This window comes from Dipteris shenzhenensis, chromosome 15, assembly GCF_047967505.1.
Source record: "Dipteris shenzhenensis isolate YYH24624 ecotype China chromosome 15, Dip_SZ_1.0, whole genome shotgun sequence".
Lineage (NCBI taxonomy): Eukaryota > Viridiplantae > Streptophyta > Polypodiopsida > Gleicheniales > Dipteridaceae > Dipteris > Dipteris shenzhenensis.
Window position 1 is genome coordinate 32,242,644 of NC_141610.1, and position 18,435 is coordinate 32,261,078.

General features: G+C 41.2%; 1 pseudogene; it reads right to left on the reverse strand.

Moving 5' to 3' along the window:
• LOC147893698 (uncharacterized) overlaps positions 1-15,235 on the reverse strand; it is a 32,091-nt pseudogene extending 16,856 nt beyond the window's left edge.
• Between the last annotated feature and the right edge of the window lie 3,200 nt (positions 15,236-18,435).

Sequence of the window (18,435 nt, forward strand, 5' to 3'; positions counted from 1 at the left end):
GGAACAATAGAGGTCATCCTTAGGTCTTCATCATCTCTCCATAGTCATGGGAGAGAGCTATCCACATCAACAAGAAACTGAGAAATATATACAAGTGACTCTTGTACCAACTAACCCTTGGCCATGTTACCTTCGGTTCTTGCATTTTGTCTCACAAAACCCTTCAAAGTCTTCATGAAGTGCTCGAGGAAGAACAACCATCGTGCATGTATAGTACCGCATATAGAAATCTCATCCACCAAATGCACTATGAGATGTAGTTGGCGTCTAAGAATAGAACGTGGAAATGTCTACTCCACTAAACAAACCACCTCCACTAACATGACTCAAGCATTCTCAAGCATGGTGGGATCTATTTCCTTTGAGCTCACATACCTAGAAAGGAAAAAGTATGCAATATTAGCAATATGAACACCTTGCATCCTGTAAAGTACCTCACAAGCTCACCCATATTGTAAATACAATATTCACATTTTGTATCCTGTAAAGTACCTCACAAGCTCGCCCATCTTGTAAATACAATCCTTCACGCCCTTTGATGCACTATGAGAAATGCTAGTAGGTAGTATGAACTAAACACACGAGGAATGGTTGATTAGTTGCTTCTAATTCACTCACAAATTTGGAAGGGAAAAGATATTATGCACATAAAATACTTAGTTGGAGCATCTTGTGCCAATCATGAGATTTCAAGCCATATAATTGCTCTACACCTCTTTTCTTACTCTTTGTGAAGGCCCCCTTTAAACACCTCATGCATCCAATGGAAGTTCAAATTGTAGTGATAGATCACTTCACTGCCACCATCTCTAGCTTTGATAACCTCCATAGTGCACGAGGTAAAAAAACACGCCCATTTGGCCTCTTACGTGTCTGAAACTATTACACTAATAATCTACCTCACCTTATGTTTGTGAATTTTGTACGATGATGACTGGTCACCTTCTTCCTGGAATGTAAACTCTTTTCTTGGCTATCTCCTTTTCTCTTTTTCACATCCTCATGACAAGCCTTCTTACTCTTCTTGGATATATCATTTGAGGCAAGAGTAGGAGCTATATCATGGATCTCTTGCTATTGGTAGACTCCTTTGGGGTTGTTTCAGAGGGAGCTTTCACTGGCCTTTCCTCCACATGAGGATGTTTTAATCTTACAGAGAGGTTTTTTTTTTTTATAGGCCTTAAAAGTTAGTTTTTTCCAATGACAAAATTTTTTAAATTTTCATACATGTTTGAGCTCATAGAGAATAAAAAAATGAGAGCATGTACATCAAGCCTTTGAAGCTCATATATTCATGTGCAAGTTTGAGATGACAAAAATCAAATAAGAGTATTTACATCAATTGTTTCATCTTGAGCCAAGTCTAAGGTGCCAAACAAGTCTATATCCAACTCTATGCCGAGTTGATCTCCTATATCATCATCGTACTCTAGCATCGTACATTCACCTAAAAGTATTTGATCATCTTCTTCAATAAAGCTTAAGTGTGGTGATTCTTGATAATTGTTGGCTTCTTTCTCAATATCATGATCTCCATCCTCCTCCTGTGCGATGTCATTATGCGCATCTTCCTCTTGGCTCATATGGTGATCTACATCTTCTTCGCTAGATTCATCAATTGGATCCGGCATTGGTAGTGGCATCTCCATATCGACATCTCGATCTTCAAAAATTTGCTTACTTCGTGGTGCAACTTGGATCACGTACCACCATCTTGGATCAGAACGATCCGGATGAAAAACCACCTATATTGAAGATGGGTGCCAAATGTCATCAATTATATATATGAAATTATGCTCAAGTACATGTATCAATGGACTTTAAAAACGAAAGCTTTGACTAATTAAATCATTAGTATGCACCTGCTCACAGTGCTCGGGAAGAACAAAAGTATCACTTTCATCGGTCCAATGTTTGGTGGAGTCTGTTGCAAAGAGACCACTACTATCTTTTCTCACTGTTGCATGGGGACCGTTGTAAGTAGTTCTAAACCATTTTACATCAAGAATGAAAATAGTAAATCATCTGAAATCAATTTCATAGATGTCGCGTATGGTTCCACAATAATCCAAATGTGACGAGAGAAGATTGGTATTTGAAGCACTTGCTCGGCTATCTTGTGTGAAGTTAGCCATGACTCCACAATCATACGTGACTCTCTTTGAATCGATGCGTTCCACGTGAAAATGTCGTCCATATGACCATAATGCACTGTACTTTTTGTACTATAAAAGAGCATCATTAAAACAATGAAGATGCATCTATTTTATAGCATATATTGCCACAAATAATTACTTAATTACGTCAAGAGGTAAGAAACTTACATGCACCATACATCCAGATAATACTATCTCACTCGCGCTCATTTATTGTCTCTCCATCACGTTCGGCTTTATGTAGAGCCAGTTGTCGCCAATCAAGTGACATGTGAGTAGGGAGAAGAGCCAAATCCCATGGATATGGTTGTGATCGCCTGTACATTACTCTGAATCTCGTCCTTGCATTTATTCTTTCTGCTTTGGTCACTTCATATCTCTCAATCCACTTCTGCATCTTAGGGCTATTGAGGATACAAAACTTATTGAATTTCTCCATTTGCTCTTCGCTCATCTTTCTTTCAATCCCTTTTCCTTGGAAAACCTCGCCAACGATGCGATCATCATCCTTGTTGTGCCAAGCTTGCGGCATATAAGGATCTGTGGATGCAAGAAACTCTGTGATATATACTAATGACTCTTGCACAAGCCATCCCTCTACCATGCTTGCTTCCGGTCTTGCTCTTTGTCTTACAAACCCCTTTAAAGTTTTCATAAACCGCTCGAGAAAAAACATCCATCGACTATGAACGGTACCTGCTATAGCCACCTCATCAACTATGTGCACAAGCAAGTGGACTTGAGTTGTCATAATGCTCGAGGGAAAGTGCTTCTCAAGCAAGCATACGGCTTTGATGGATTCCATCCTAGCCTTCTTGATGCTCGATATAGAGATCTCTTTTTGAGATATCCACCTATTTCACATGTCCATGCATATGTAAGATATTTGAGATATCCACCTATTTCACATGTCCATGAAGAAAATACATAATGCGATTTGATAGTAAGCATACCTCACAATACCACAGATCTTGGAATATAGCATTTCTAACATCTTCTTGTAAGCACCCTTTTATTGTAATTGGGAGGATGAACTATCAAAGCAACAATGAAGTCATGTCAACAATATAACATAATAATAATTATGCTAATGCATCATGATTATTAGTACACTAATTCTACTTAGAATACCTATAAGACCTTGTGCCAATCATGGGACTTGAGGCCACTAAGATTATTGTCCTTTGAAAATGCTCCTTTCAAGCAACGCATGTACCCTGTCAGTGTTTGAAAAGAGGCAATGTCTGCCTTGACTGCTGCCTCCTCCCTCGTAGACAGGATCCATGTTGCTTTCGGGAGGACAACTTTTCCTGAAGCATGCACTTGGGGCCACAAACGAGACATCCTATTCATAGCACGCAAGTCTTCTCGCACTCCTCTTGAGTCCTTGGAACCAACCAAGTGTGCCCAAATAGTAGCTCCCACATTCTTGAAGATATGCATGGGATCCAAGAGATGATTGATTTGTAACTGACCCCAATAAGGAAGCTCGTGAAAGATCGATAGCCTCTTCATACCAGGAGGAGGTTCCTCTCCATTCGCCCTCCAAGCTTGAATCCAGTCACTTGCCTTCAAATATGATGGTGGTGGATCAAGCTGACCTCCACGTGCGAGATGGTCGAGCGAAAGGTATCGAGCATGACCTTCATAAACATTTTTTCTCATATGTTTGGAGTAGCGTGCAAGCGATTTCAGAGCCGGTCCACAAACAAGACAAGCATGGTACCCACTTGCAACAAGTCCTGCACGCATGCATGAATGTGTTAGTACAAGACATGCGTGCAAAAGAGAGTAAAAAAAGCATAATCCCTCATTGTACATGTAAAGACACAACCACGTACCTGCGCACTCTCCATATCCTGGGTAGTCATGCATGGTCCACATCAAGATACCCCTGACCAAAATATCATTAGTATGTCTAGGAGCTCTAGAAATATCAAAGACCTGCACTCCTCTCCATAATATCTGTAACTCCTCTATCAAAGGTGCCATGTACACGTCCATGTTTTTTGCCTTGTACTTTCTTGGCACAAGTAGTGCAAGCATGAGGTGTCCCTTTTTTATTGTTAGCCATGGTGGGATATTGTAATTCACCACGACTATGGGCCATGTCGACCAAGATGTCGAGTGTAACCCAAAAGAATTCATGCCGTCCATGGCTAGCCCAAGATGTAAGTTGCGTGGCTCCCTCGCAAAGTCCGGCCACTGATTATCTATGTGCTTCCAAGCTGCACAATCTGCGGGAATCCTCAATGTGTGATCAGTGGACCGATGAGATGCATGCCATGTCATCAACTCCGCTATGGATTTGCATCGGAACATGTGTTGTATTCTTGCAATGATGGGAAAGTGTCTCAAGACCTTTACCAGTATCCGCTCACCCTGCAAGTCATCTCTATGTCATTGTTCCCCACACTTTGGACAACTAGCCAAATCTCCATGCTCACGACGAAAGAGAATACAATCATTACGGCAAGCATGGATGGTATCATAATCCATACCCATTGTTGTTAGCATCTTTTTCGCTTCATCTCTTGATGTGGGCATGGTATTTGGTGCAGGCAACATCTTCTAGAGCAACCTATGACAAAGACACTATCCAAATGATGATTCTCAAAACAAACAATATCCAAATAATGAGTCAAATTAATACAAGGGCTAACCTCATTAAGGCCGAGACACTTGTATCTGACCACCCATACTGTACTTGTAGATTCAAGATTGAGAGACAAGCACGTAGTTTAGACATCCTAGCACCCTCGTACAATTGTGTTGATTGCAACTCTCGCATTTTGACCTCAGACTCTAACATCACGTGTACGTGGGATGTAGTGCCCCTAAAAATGGAATCCATCATGTTGACCATACCCTCGTCATCATGCGGGAGACTATAGTCTTGCTAAAAGTGAGAAGGTATATGTGTACCCTCGTCACCCTCCTCATCCTGTTTTAAGATTTCATGTAAATATAAGATCTTCTATTTCCTGATATACAATAAGATTGCGAACTTAAATAGCTTTGACTTACCGATGGTCCATCAACATGTGTAACACCAAGGGGGGGTACTGGTTCCGGCTCCTCCCCATACATCCGCAAGTGGTGCATGATAATACGATGTCGATGTCGTACTTCTCACTTACAATGAGTGCAATCACAATATAACCTCTCCGTAAGCCACTTCATGCTCCCAGGCGTTGGCGCATCATCGGATGATCTTCCACTCATCCCTTCCATCTACACTTATAAAATCACAACATAAGCATGAAGAAGAGATATTAACAATTATAAAATAGCATGTTTGAGCTTCTTTTGATGCTACAACAAAAAAGTGACTGTAAGCGTCGCTATATAGCAACTTTTTGCTCTGTTCCGTCGCTATATAGCGACGTTTTTAATTAAAAGCATCGCTATATAGCGACGAATTAGCGTCGCTATATAGCGACGCTGTGGGTTTAAACCCGAAACTCTAATCGCGCAGCGTTTTCTTCATCCTATTCCCTAATCTCTCAAGTAAGCAAGCCAATATCTCCTCCCACCTATTTTCGACGAGCTCCCACCTATTTCAAGCAACCTCCCACTTTATTTTCCACTCCTCAGCCTTCTCCTACCTCTTGTACTCCCTCTCTACCCTTTTCCCTCTTTGGTTTCTTGAAAGGAAGTTCTTCAAGAGGTGAGTTTGTTTCAACAATGTAGGTTGTTTGTTTGTTAGCTTTAGTTTTGTGGGTGTTTCTTCTTGTATTGCTAAACCTGTAAACTAGTTTTCATGCTTGTTTTGAAAGGATTGAAACAAAAAACGAGATTTCAAGAAAGGAAGAAAACTCACCTCTTTTTTTTGTATTTCTCTTCCTTCTCTTTCTCCTCGTCTCCTCAATCTCCTCCTTCCTTGTCTCCTCAATCTCCTCCCTTCAAGAAGTTGCTTTTGTAATCTCCTCCTTCCACTAACATCTTATTTGAAAAAATGGGTTGTTTTCTCTCTTTTGTAGGGCCAGTCCACTACACCGAGCGGGACATACTATTTCAGGTAAGTGCTTCCTCTTTTTTCCTTTTATTATTTTTGTTATTTGCATTGGCCTGCAGCTAGCGCCTTAAGCACTAGTGATGGGCATAGGAACCCTCTCTTCCCCTCAAACTCTTTCCTTCTTCCCCCTTCTCTTATTCTCTTTTTTCCCCCTTCTCTTTTTTCCCTCTTCTCTTATTCTCTCTTTCCCCCTTCTCTATTTCCCCCTTCTCTCTTTCCGCATAGCATGAGAGCATGAGCATATGCAGAAATAGAGAATGAGAGAAGCTTCTCTCATTCTCTATTTTTGCATATGCTCATGCTCTCATGCTATGCAGAAATAGAGAATAAGAGGGAAAGGAAAGAGAGAAGGGAAAAGAGAGAAGGGGGAAATAGAGAAGGGGGAAAGAGAGAATAAGAGAAGCTTCTCTCTTTCTCTATTTCCGCATAAGCTCATGCATAAGCTTATGCATGAGCTTATGCTTCTCTCTTTCCCCCTTCTCTATTTCCCCCTTCTCTCATTCTCTATTTTTGCATAAGCTCATGCTCATGCATGAGCATAAGCATGAGCTTATGCTTATGCTTAAGTTTCCCCCTTCTCTCTTTCTCTATTTCTGCATAAGCTTATTCTCTATTTCCGCATAAGCTCATGCTTATGCGTCTCTCTTTCCCCCTTCTCTATTTCCCCCTTCTCTTTTTTCCCTCTTCTCTTATTCTCTCTTTCCCCCTTCTCTCATTCTCTATTTCCGCATAAGCTTATGCTTATGCTTCTCTCATTCCCCCTTCTCTATTAACGCATAAGCTCATGCTTATGCTTCTCTCTTTCCCCCTTCTCTATTTCCCCTTCTCTCATTCTCTATTTCCCCCTTCTCTCATTCTCTATTTCCGCATAAGCTCATGCTTATGCTTCTCTCATTCCCCCTTCTCTATTTCCCCCCTTCTCTATTTCGACATAAGCTCATGCTTATGCTTCTCTCATTCCCCCTTCTCTATTTCCGCATAAGCTTATGCTTATGCTTCTCTCATTCCCCCTTCTCTATTTCCCCCTTCTGTCTTTTCCCCTTCTCTCATTCTCTATTTTTGCATAAGCTTATGCTTATGTTTCTCTCATTCCCCTTCTCTATTTCTGCATAAGCTCATGCTTATGCTTCTCTCTTTCCCTCTTCTCTATTTCCCCCTTCTCTCATTCTCTATGTCCACATAGGCTCATTCTCTAGCTTTTCTCTTTCCCCCTTCTCTATTTCCGCATAATCTCATGCTTATGCTTCTCTCTTTCCCCCTTCTCTCATTCTCTATTTCCCTTGGGGGGGTCACTATGTATAAACCAGGCTCTATATCACGTGCATTCAAGGCCTATATTTAAAGTCCCTTATCTGTAAAAAATTTCATTAATAAAATATACCCCTTTTCTATACAAATCTGTAAATTTTTTCCAAAACTATTTTAAATAGTCCCTTATGTATATTTATTTCTGTAAATTTTAGACAAAAAAAAAATCCTTCTGTTGAACTCACATGATAGGGTTACATATGATGAGCACGACCCCCCCGAGCTATTTCCCCCTTCTCTCATTCTCTATTTCTGCATAAGCTCATACTTATGCTTCTCTCATTCCCCCTTCTCTATTTCCCCCCTTCTTTATTTTCGCATAAGCTCATGCTTATGCTTCTCTCATTCCCCCTTCTCTATTTCCCCCTTCTCTATTTCCGCATAAGCTCATGCTTATGCTTCTCTCTTTCCCCCTTCTCTATTTCCCCCTTCTCTCATTCTCTATTTCCCCCTTCTCTCATTCTCTATTTCCGCATAAGCTCATGCTTATGCTTCTCTCATTCCCCCTTCTCTATTTCCACATAAGCTCATGCTTATGCTTCTCTCATTCCCCCTTCTCTATTTCCCCCTTTCTCTATTTCTGCATAAGCTTATGCTTATGCTTCTCTCATTCCCCCTTCTCTATTTCCCCCTTCTCTCTTTCCCCCTTCTCTCATTCTCTATTTCCGTATAAGCTTATGCTTATGCTTCTCTCATTCCCCTTTCTCTATTTCCCCCTTCTCTATTTCCGCATAAGCTCATGCTTATGCTTCTCTCTTTCCCTCTTCTCTATTTCCCCCTTCTCTCATTCTCTATTTCTGCATAGGCTCATTCTCTAGCTTCTCTCTTTCCCCCTTCTCTATTTCCCCCTTCTCTATTTCTTCATAAGCTCATGCTTATGCTTCTCTCTTTCCCCCTTCTCTATTTCCCCCTTCTCTCATTCTCTATTTCCGCATCAGCTGATGCTTATGCTTCTCTCATTCCCCCTTCTCTATTTCTGCATAAGCTCATGCTTATGCTTCTCTCATTCCCCCTTCTCTATTTCCCCCCTTCTCTATTTCCGCATAAGCTCATGCTTATGCTTCTCTCATTCCCCCTTCTCTCATCCCCCCTTCTCTATTTCCCCCCTTCTCTATTTCCGCATAAGCTTATGCTTATGCTTCTCTCATTCCCCCTTCTCTATTTCCCCCTTCTCTCTTGCCCCCTTCTCTCATTCTCTATTTCCGCATAAGCTTATGCTTATGCTTCTCTCATTCCCCCTTCTCTATTTCCCCCTTCTCTATTTCCGCATAAGCTCATGCTTATGCTTCTCTCTTTCCCTCTTCTCTATTTCCCCCTTCTCTCATTCTCTATTTCTGTATAGGCTCATTCTCTAGCTTCTCTCTTTCCCCCTTCTCTATTTCCCCCTTCTCTCATTCTCTATTTCTGCATAAGCATAAGCATGAGCTTATTCTCTCCTACTCTTATTCTCTATTTCCCTCTTCTTCCTCTTCTCTTTCCTTTCCCTCTTCTTTCCTTTCCCTCTTCTTTCCCTCTTTCCTTTCCCTCTTCTTTCCTTTCCCTCTTCTTTCTTCTTGCCTATGCCTATGCTTATGTTTGTTTTTTTGTTTTTTGTTTTCGTGTTTGTGTCTATGTTAGACATGGGATCACATCGCTCATCCGATGAGTACGGACAGCCTCGTAGGAGAAGAGCTCATGATCTTTATGCTCCAAAGGACTTTGATTCCTCTCAGGTGACTACCTCGAGGACTACCCTTGGTCTGACTCCTCTCGGACCTAGCACTACGACTACCCCTCGTCCGACTCCTCTTCCACGTAGCACTACGACTACCCCTCGGGGAACTCCTTTGCTAGCCACGCATGGCTTTGTCGGGAGTCCTGACGAGTTTGTAGCGTAGATGAGCGATGAGGAGGCAGCGAGATTCTTCTCTCTGCTATCTCAGAGGACCCCAGCAATTCCCTCCCCTACACCGATGGGTGGACATACTGCCCAACTGTGCCCTCGTGCCCCTTCGACCGCGGGGTCATCACCTGCGCATGCCTCTCACAAGGAAAGGAAGAGTAGGATGGGGGGCTCATGTTGTGCTGACTCGGGAGATGTAGACGAGTCAGCACACTCACTCTCCTTTAGGTCTCCACTTGGTCCAGAGACACAGTATCAGTCAGGTCCCTTTCCCTCTCCTACTCCCATTGCTACTCCTCGCTCCGGAAGCACTCGTGCAGCTTCCACTCCTTCAGACTCTGCTACCGTCAGTCCTCCTTACTCATCAGGGGATCTCTCCTATCAAATCACATTTGCTGGAGAGATAATCGAAGATAAAAAGGGCAAAGCAGTGATGGCCGCCATGAGGAGGTTGATGAGTCATCACTTCAAGAGCGGCATAAATACCGATTGGTGGTATCAAGATGCCCAAAAGAAGCAGGCGGTCATCGATGAGTTAAAACAAAGATACCTTAATCCACCAAATGTGGAGTTTAATAACGATTATATGCAAGAGCGCATGGGTTTGTTCTTGAAGCATCGTAGATCAACCTTGCATACTTCCATCACAAAGGGGTTGGCTAAACCCAGCTGGGCAGACAAAGCTGATTGGAAGTACTTCAAGAAGCAACATAGGGACCATCCTGAATTGTTCGAGAGTCAGAGGAGGGCTACGAAGAGACAGTTGGATGTCGTAGGTACTTCACACTTTGGTGCAGGGGGACGGTATGCATTCGAGGCAACCGTGGTAAGTCTACTTCTTCTCATTAATGTATTGTTCTATTTGTTTTACTACATATTACATGCACTTTAGCTAACTCTAACTCTCGTAAATTGGATCCATAGCAAGCTGCGATGGGTCATCTTCCTACAGATGCAGAGACACGACGCGCATTTCGAATAGGAACAAAGTCGTGATTCATTGAGCAAGAGGCAATGGGAGCGACGGTCGATTGGGCTGAGGTGGCTGCTCGCACGGTATAAGTTTACTCCTACTTGTAATCTCACTTTTTAATTTAAGTTCCAATCTAATTTTTGATTTATATGGTTCGCTCTTAGGGTCAAAGATCAAGCGTCCCATCATCGGAGGCGAGCGATCAACAGGGCCAAGGATCAGACGTAGGCGGTGAGGAAGAGGGAGAAGACGTAGGTGTCGAGGACCAAGGAACAGGCCAACAAGACGAGGATGATTCAGATTCGGATGAGTAGTAGTGGTAGTAGCATTTTGTATATCCGCTCGTTTGAGCAATTTTGTATCACCCTTTCGAAAGGGTAATTTTGTTACAAACAATGTTGTATATGTCCGACATCTATATGCTTTTGTTGCTCATCATTTTGCAAGAGCAATTTTGTATCACCCTTTTCGCAAGGGAAATTTTGTTATGAAAAAACTTTGTTTTGTAATTACAAAAAAAAAAAGGATTAGTGGGGGTAAACAGGGCCAAAAGGAAGCCCTATTTAGCCCCACTAACCCTTTTTTTTAATTTCTATTAATCGTCGCTATATAGCGATGTTTACCAGTGTCACTATATAGTGACTTTTTTAATGTTGCTATATAGCGACGTTTACCAGTGTCGCTATATAGCGACGCTTTATAGCGACGGTCCTTTTCCGACACTTTTAGCGACACTTATAGCGACGTTTGCGCTCGTGAAAAAAAAAAAATTTAATGTAAAAAGCGTCGGTATTTTCGTCGGAAAATGGCCTATGCCTTGTAGTGTTAAAATTCCTGATCGTGATGACCATGAATTTCTAATCTACTAAAAGAGAAATTATTGGATAATTATTCTTTGATACACATATATTTGCTAACATTAAGTAATTGGAAGAGACAAAAAGGGATACTATAAAGGAGCCAATAGATAACCATAGTTACAGAGGATTATACTTGAGATTCAACCATGGCTTGTGTAATCAAGCATATCAAAAGGTTATTCAAGTGCCTCCACCAACTTGTCAATGTTAAATTGAACAATGGCATGGATTTAAATGAAGATGATGCTAGAGCTTTAGTAGAGATTTGGGCCAAAGATTTGCATCGGGATTAGAGGCAACGAAGTAGTTGCTAGTAGTAATAGTTGAAAATAAGTACTATCACGTGTATTTAAAAGAAACAATGGCTCCCCTACACGACAAATGGGGCATCCAAAGTATTCTCATCGAGTGAAACATTGGATGGACAAAATTACTAGAGCCTAATCCACCTTCAATGCCACCCTCATCCTCATTTAAATCAAGTGAACAACACCATCAGAAGGTAAAAGGCTTTCATTGAAACTCCCTGTCTCTACACACCTTCGAATACAACTTATACTCTGGCCACATTTCCACTGAAAGCTATATAACGTCAAAAAGAACCTAGTGGATTATATAGCTCAAGACAGGCTCTCCTACAGACTTAGATCATGCTTAGAAAACACATAGATGACCCATGAAACATAAATTCATCTATATGAGTGTACTCCACAACTACAACTATTCACTATGCAACACCACTTAAGGCCTTCAGACATCTCATATACAAGTTGTTTGCTATCCATGAGCTCTCATAAAAATTCTTTGAGTTTGGAGTGAACCAAGCGTTCCTACAATAGCTTGCTATCCTTTGAGTTCATCATAGCCATTACTTCATCTTCTTTCCTGCCCTTACATTTATCCACTGAATTGCTAGTAATCCATTGGCAGTATTATTTACCACTCACACACTCCTTATGGACTCACGGAAGCTTGAGGTGCACTAAGCTCCCATACAAGGATGTTTTTATCGAAGCTATGCCTATATATTAATATAAAATTTTGGTGGAAGTTTTCAAGCTCATTTTTTTAGTTTCAAAATATTGGTAGAATGTAGTACTTTTTTATATATTTTATTTTGAATTTTGAAGGAAAAAATGTAAATCCTGGCGAAACTTTAAATTTTTTTGCAAAAAAGTTTCAAATCTTGGCAAATGTTTCAAACGTTTATTTTTATTAGCGCATATAAACTTTCAAAGCCAATATAACATTTTAGTTTCTTAACGAAACTAACTTGAAAAATCATCCATGCTCCCATATCACAGCTCGCCACCCTTGGAGATCTTGATATCTCACAAGGCAAGGCCTCTCTGCTTGCGCATCTCCCTTGCTTCGTATCAAGTATAGAACCTCATAAGTTATTGATAAAGTATCCAAAATAAGAAACGAGCCACCAAGTCATCAACCTCCTCCTCTCTTCTCAGTCTACAAATCTTGCTCAATCATTTCCTTCTTCCATCCAATCCTGAACCCACTTGATTCATGGTTTTCCATGCTGCACCATCTACATGGTGATACAATGCAAAAGAGCTCCTCTGATTATGAAAGTGAACAAAAAGAAACATCCTTGATTCCATTTATCCTTGACATGATTATACTCCTTCATAGTCTCTCTCATGATCACATTGTATGCCCTCCATTGTCTCCTATAATCGTCAAGCCACACCAATGCCAGTAGGTCCCTCCTATAGCTCTGATGATCTCCTCCCTCTAGATACTAGTGAGGTGCTCCCACAGTCACCCTCTTCCTCTATTAAGTGAGGTGAGGATAATGAGACAATATGTAAAATAGTTTTGCCAATATCAATGATGGGCTACGGTTCTCAATCTCATCCTCAATGAGATCAACCCTTGCCAAACAATCTACTTTAAAATCCAAACCAGTGTCGAGATCTACAAATACATTCAGCCCACTACTACTTGTGCTACTCATGTGCTCATCAAAATCAGCATCACTAATGGTAGGCTCATCCTCACGGGTAATGGCCTCAATATCTATATCTCCTATCTCATGATCATCCTCCTCTCTCATATCACGGTCATCATCACCTTCTTGGCCATGATCATCCTCCCTATGCTCCATATTAGTAAATGTACGATACATCACTTTGGAATGTGGCATAATTGGTATGACATGCCACCACCTATTATTATCCCCACCATTTGCTGATAGACAACCTTATTCAAACACAAATACAATCATGTTATTTTCCTTGCATTGAAGTTATCAAATATTTAAAAGTGAGTATTTTTATATGTCTGTATAATACTTGTTCACACTGTTGCGGTAGTACTAGTGTGTCCTTCTTACTTTGCCAAAACTTTGTGGAGTCAATAGTTACAAAGTGACTTACATGGCGTTTGATTGTTGCATTAGGGCCTCTTTCCACCACGTCCTAAGACCACTTTACATGCAAAACATACACAAAGAAGCATCAAAATTCAAGCTTAATAATATCTTCGATTATGCCACAATAATCATCCATGGCTCCATTGGCTCCCTCAAAGATAGCAATGATGCTGCAATCTTGTGTGTTTCTCTTATCATCAATCCATTGTGTTTGAAAATTCTTGCCCTCACAACATATAGCATTGAACTTAGTACACTACACCAAGACAAAATAAATTAAATAAGCAATCTAAATTGTTAAAAGCTCCTAACTTATGCATAACATTCTATATACCGACCTTGCTCATGCATCCCCTAGCATACTCCCATTCTTCCATTGTGATATGCATCCCCTCGTCTCTCTCTTCTCTCTGCATTTTGTCAAGTAGCCAATCCACATGAATATTCTTTGGAAGTGCCCTTAGATGCTGCAGGTATGGCACACAAGATCTGTGGTGTGTACAAAAGAGTGCCCTTTCTCCTTGTCTTCTTGCCTTTGCATCCTTGTATCTTGTCACCCATATTTTCATCACATCACTATTAAGCATGCAATAGAGGTTGATATTATTAAGTAACTCCGTGTCTATTACTTTGCTGCATCCTTTTCCTTGAGGCACAATAGAGGTCATCCTTAGGTCTTCATCATCTCTCCATAGTCATGGGAGAGAGCTATCCACATCAACAAGAAGCTCAAAAATATATACAAGCGCCTCTTGTACCAATCAACCCTTGGCCATGCTACCTTCAGGTCTTGCATTTTGTCTCACAAAACCCTTCAAGGTATTCATGAAGCGCTTGAGGAAGAGCAACCATCATGCATGTACAGTACCACATATAGCAATGATCTCATCCACCAAATGCACTACGAGATGTAGTTGGCATGGCTTGTGAGAAGAGAACATGGAAATGTCTCCTCCACTAAACAAACCACATCCACTGACATAACTCGAGCATTCTCAAGCATGGTGGGATCTATTTCCTTTGAGCTCACATACCTAAAAAGGAAAAAGTATGCCATATTAACAATATGAATACCTTGCATTCTGTAAAGTACCTCACAAGCTCGCCCATCTTGTAAATGCAATATTAATCACATTTTGTATCCTGTAAAGTAACTCACAAGCTCGCCCATCTTGTAAATACAATCCTTCATGTCCTTCCATGCACTACGAGAAATGCTAGTAGGTAGTATGAACTGAACATACAAGGAATGGTTGATTAGTTGCTTCTAATTCAGTCACAAATTTGGAAGGAAAAAGATATTACGCACATAAAATACTTACTTGGAGCATCTTGTGCCAATCATGATATTTCAAGCCATATAATTGCTCTACACCTCTTTTCTTGCTCTTTTTGAAGGCCCCCTTCAAACACCTCATGCATCCAGTGGGAGTATGAATTGTAGTGATAGCTCACTTCACTGCCACCATCTCTAGGTTTGATAACCTCCATGGTGCACGAGGTAAAAAGACATGCCCATTTAGCCTCTCTTGTGGCCAAGCTTCACGCATCCTCCCTGTGGTGTGTAGATCCTCCCTTATGCCTGCAGAATGTCTTGCCCCATTCAAATCTTCCCAAATGATAGAGGACACATTCTTGAAGATATGCATGGGATCAAGCAGGTGAATGATCTTAAGGTGGGACCAATAAGATGGAGTATCTAAACAAAAGCTGGTGTTAGCGAGCAATCTTTATTTCCATTTAATATAGCACATAATAGTTACAAACCCAAAGATGGTCTGCAAGTTTAGTAGCTCAAGGGAGGCACGTAGAACAGAGAATGTGCACCCCTCAAACAGTGGAGTTGATGCTGTGGTAAAAAGATAGTCTTGCTCCATGCTATCATCCCTACCTGAGGATTGATGGACATATAAATCCTGCACCATATCATCAAACACCTCCTCCTCCATGGCCTCATGAGGTAATGGCAGAGGGCTAAAATATGTTTGATTTTTTTCTCCAGCCACATTTCGTGATGGTGGATATAGAGGGATTCATTCTCACTGGAGCTACTTGTTGAAGATGAAGACATCCTACAGATAAACAACCCAAAAAGTTTGTTCTTGCATGAGTTGTAAATGTCAAAACTCTATGAGCATCTAACACCGTGTCTGTACTGTGGAACACATGTATAGGCACATCTAAAATGTAGTGTAGATGTGTTGATAGATGCATGTTTAGATATGCTTTTTGATGCGCTGATAGACACGCTTTTAGACTGCGAGCTGATTTTCAAACCTACTTTTAGCGCGCTTGGTTTCCTTCACCTACTTTTAGCATCGTGTAGCTTGCTTTCCTATTAATAGACATAGCTCTGGGCATCCAAACTTATTTCCAAGCACTCACACTTATCTCCAGGCTTACACAATCATCCCCAAGCACACAAGAGAAGAGGGTGAACAAGGAAGAGAAGATAGAAAAGCAGCTTTGAAGAAGGACAAGAAGCTTCCATACCTCTTCTCTTTCCCCTTCCCCTTCCTTTTCCTTCTCTTTCCCTTCGCCTTTCTCTTCCTCTTCCCCTTCCCCTTCTAAGAAAATGATTGCATGAATGATGGAAATAAGTGATTGCATGAATGATGGAAAGGGATTGCATGAATGAAGAAAGGGATTGCATGAATGACGGAAAGGGATTGCATGATTGAAGAAAGGGATTGCATTCTCTTTCTCTCTCCTTTCTCCTCTCTTTCCTTCTCTTTTTCTCTCTTATCTTCTTTCTTTTTTCTGCTCTCTTTTCCTCTCTTTTCTCATCTCTTTCCTTCTCTCTATTTTCATCTCTTTCCTTCTCTCTTTTTCTCTTTCATCCCCACTTTTTCTCTTTTCACTTTCTCTCTTTTTCTCTCTTCTCCTCTCTTTTTCTCTCTCTTATCTCCTTATTTTTCTCTATTTTTTTTCCTCTCTTTTCTCATTTTTCTCCTCTTTTTTTCTCTTTTTCTCCTCTCTTTTCCTCTCCTTTCTGCTCTCTTTCCTTCTCTTTTCTCTTCTCTTTTTCTCTCTTATCTCCTTTCTTTTTTCTCCTCTTTTCCTCTCTTTTCGTCTCTTTTCTCATCTCTTTCCTTCTCTCTTTTTCTCTCTTTTCCTCCTCTCTTTTCTCCTCTCTTTCCTTCTCTCTTTTTCTCTCTTTTATCCTCACCTTTTCTCTCTTTTCCCTTCTCTCTTTCCTTCTCTTTTCATCTCTTTTTTTCTCTCTTATCTCCTCTCTTTTTCTCTCTTTTTTTCTCCTCTCTTTTCCTCTCTTTTCTCCTTTCTTTCCTTCTCTCTTTTTCTCTCTTTTATCTCCACTTTTTCTCTTTTCACTTTCTCTCTTTTTCTCTCTTATCTCCTCTCTTTTTCTCTATTTTTTCTCCTCTCTTTTCTCCTTTTTCTCCTCTCTTTTTTTCTCTTTTTATCCTCTCTTTTCCTCTCCTTTCTCCTCTCTTTCCTTCTCTCTTCTCCTCTCTTTTACTCTCTTATCTTCTTTCTTTTTTCTCCCCTCTTTTCCTCTCATTTTGTCTCTTTCGTTCTCTCTTTTTCCCCACATGAAGCTTCAATAGCCTAACATTGAGCAAGTAGATACATACTTCTATCACTCTAATTCAAAGAATGCAAGAGTTTGTAAATGCTTGCTCAATGTCAGGCTGTTACTCTATTTTTTCTTTTGCATCTCGTGACGAGGGCATGCTCGATGATAATCTTCTTCTTTTCTTTTCTTCAGTTCATCATGTGGCCAGGAAGGTCTTCATCCTCACCTGATCTTCGGGATGCCATCTTTCGAGAGTTATATAACATTTTGAGGCACCCTCCCACTCCTAGGGAGTTATACACATACATGATGGGTACTACAAACACCCCCCAGGAGTCAATAGTACAGACTCTAAACCACCCCAACCCCACACCAAATTAGATTACCCCAGTGGAGTCAAGATAGCCCAGTTGGCTATAGAGCCAAGCCCCTTCTCCTCCGTGTGGTTAGGAGGTCCTTTTGCTTCGCAGAGCCATCGGCGTACTCATGTGCCATTGAGAGTCGCTTCTCTAGCTACGAGTGGCCAGCATACTCCCATGCAGTCGAGAGTCACTTCTCTAACTATGAGTGGCCAGCATACTAGCTCGAGACGATAGGGCAGCGGGCGTAGTAGTAGGGAGAGTAGTGGGGGATGCATGGCACAGTGCTTTAGGGGGGGTAGTGGTGGGGACGAGGATGATTCAAATGATGCAAATGTGCCAGAGGGTGATGGTACAATCTTCTATGACATCACTCAAATAGGAGGCATCTTGATGGATGCACGGGGGAAGGACATCATGGCCTTCATGCACTCTGTAATTGCTAACAACTACAGAGATTGCTTTATTCACTACAAATACCATCCAAAAAAGTTGGTTGATGAGACCCTCGCTATTGTTCGCTCTAGGTATCCCAATCCCCCCAGTGTAGATAAATGGGTCAAGTAAAAGATTGTTACGATACTTGGCAATAAAAGATTGCTTAAGAGGCAGGCACTAGCTGAGATTGCGAGGAGAGAGGGAGGTCAACCACCAAAGGGCCATCCCCACACCGCTCACAAGCGTGAGTGGAAGAAAGCAATGAAGGCAACGAAGGCAGACCCTAGACAGCTTAAAAGGAAGATGAATAGCTCCCACCTAGACAACCCGATCAAGAAGAGTCTTGCAGAAAGAGCAAAGAGGAGGTTATCTAGAGAATTCGCACTATCCCCTCAATTGACTTGAGATGGTTGAGAACAAACAAGATTTCCATTGACTTCTTAGCTCTCCAAGAAGTCAAAGTTGAAGGAGTTAAGCTCCTCTGGCATTTAAAGTAGATCGATGATAGTAGAAG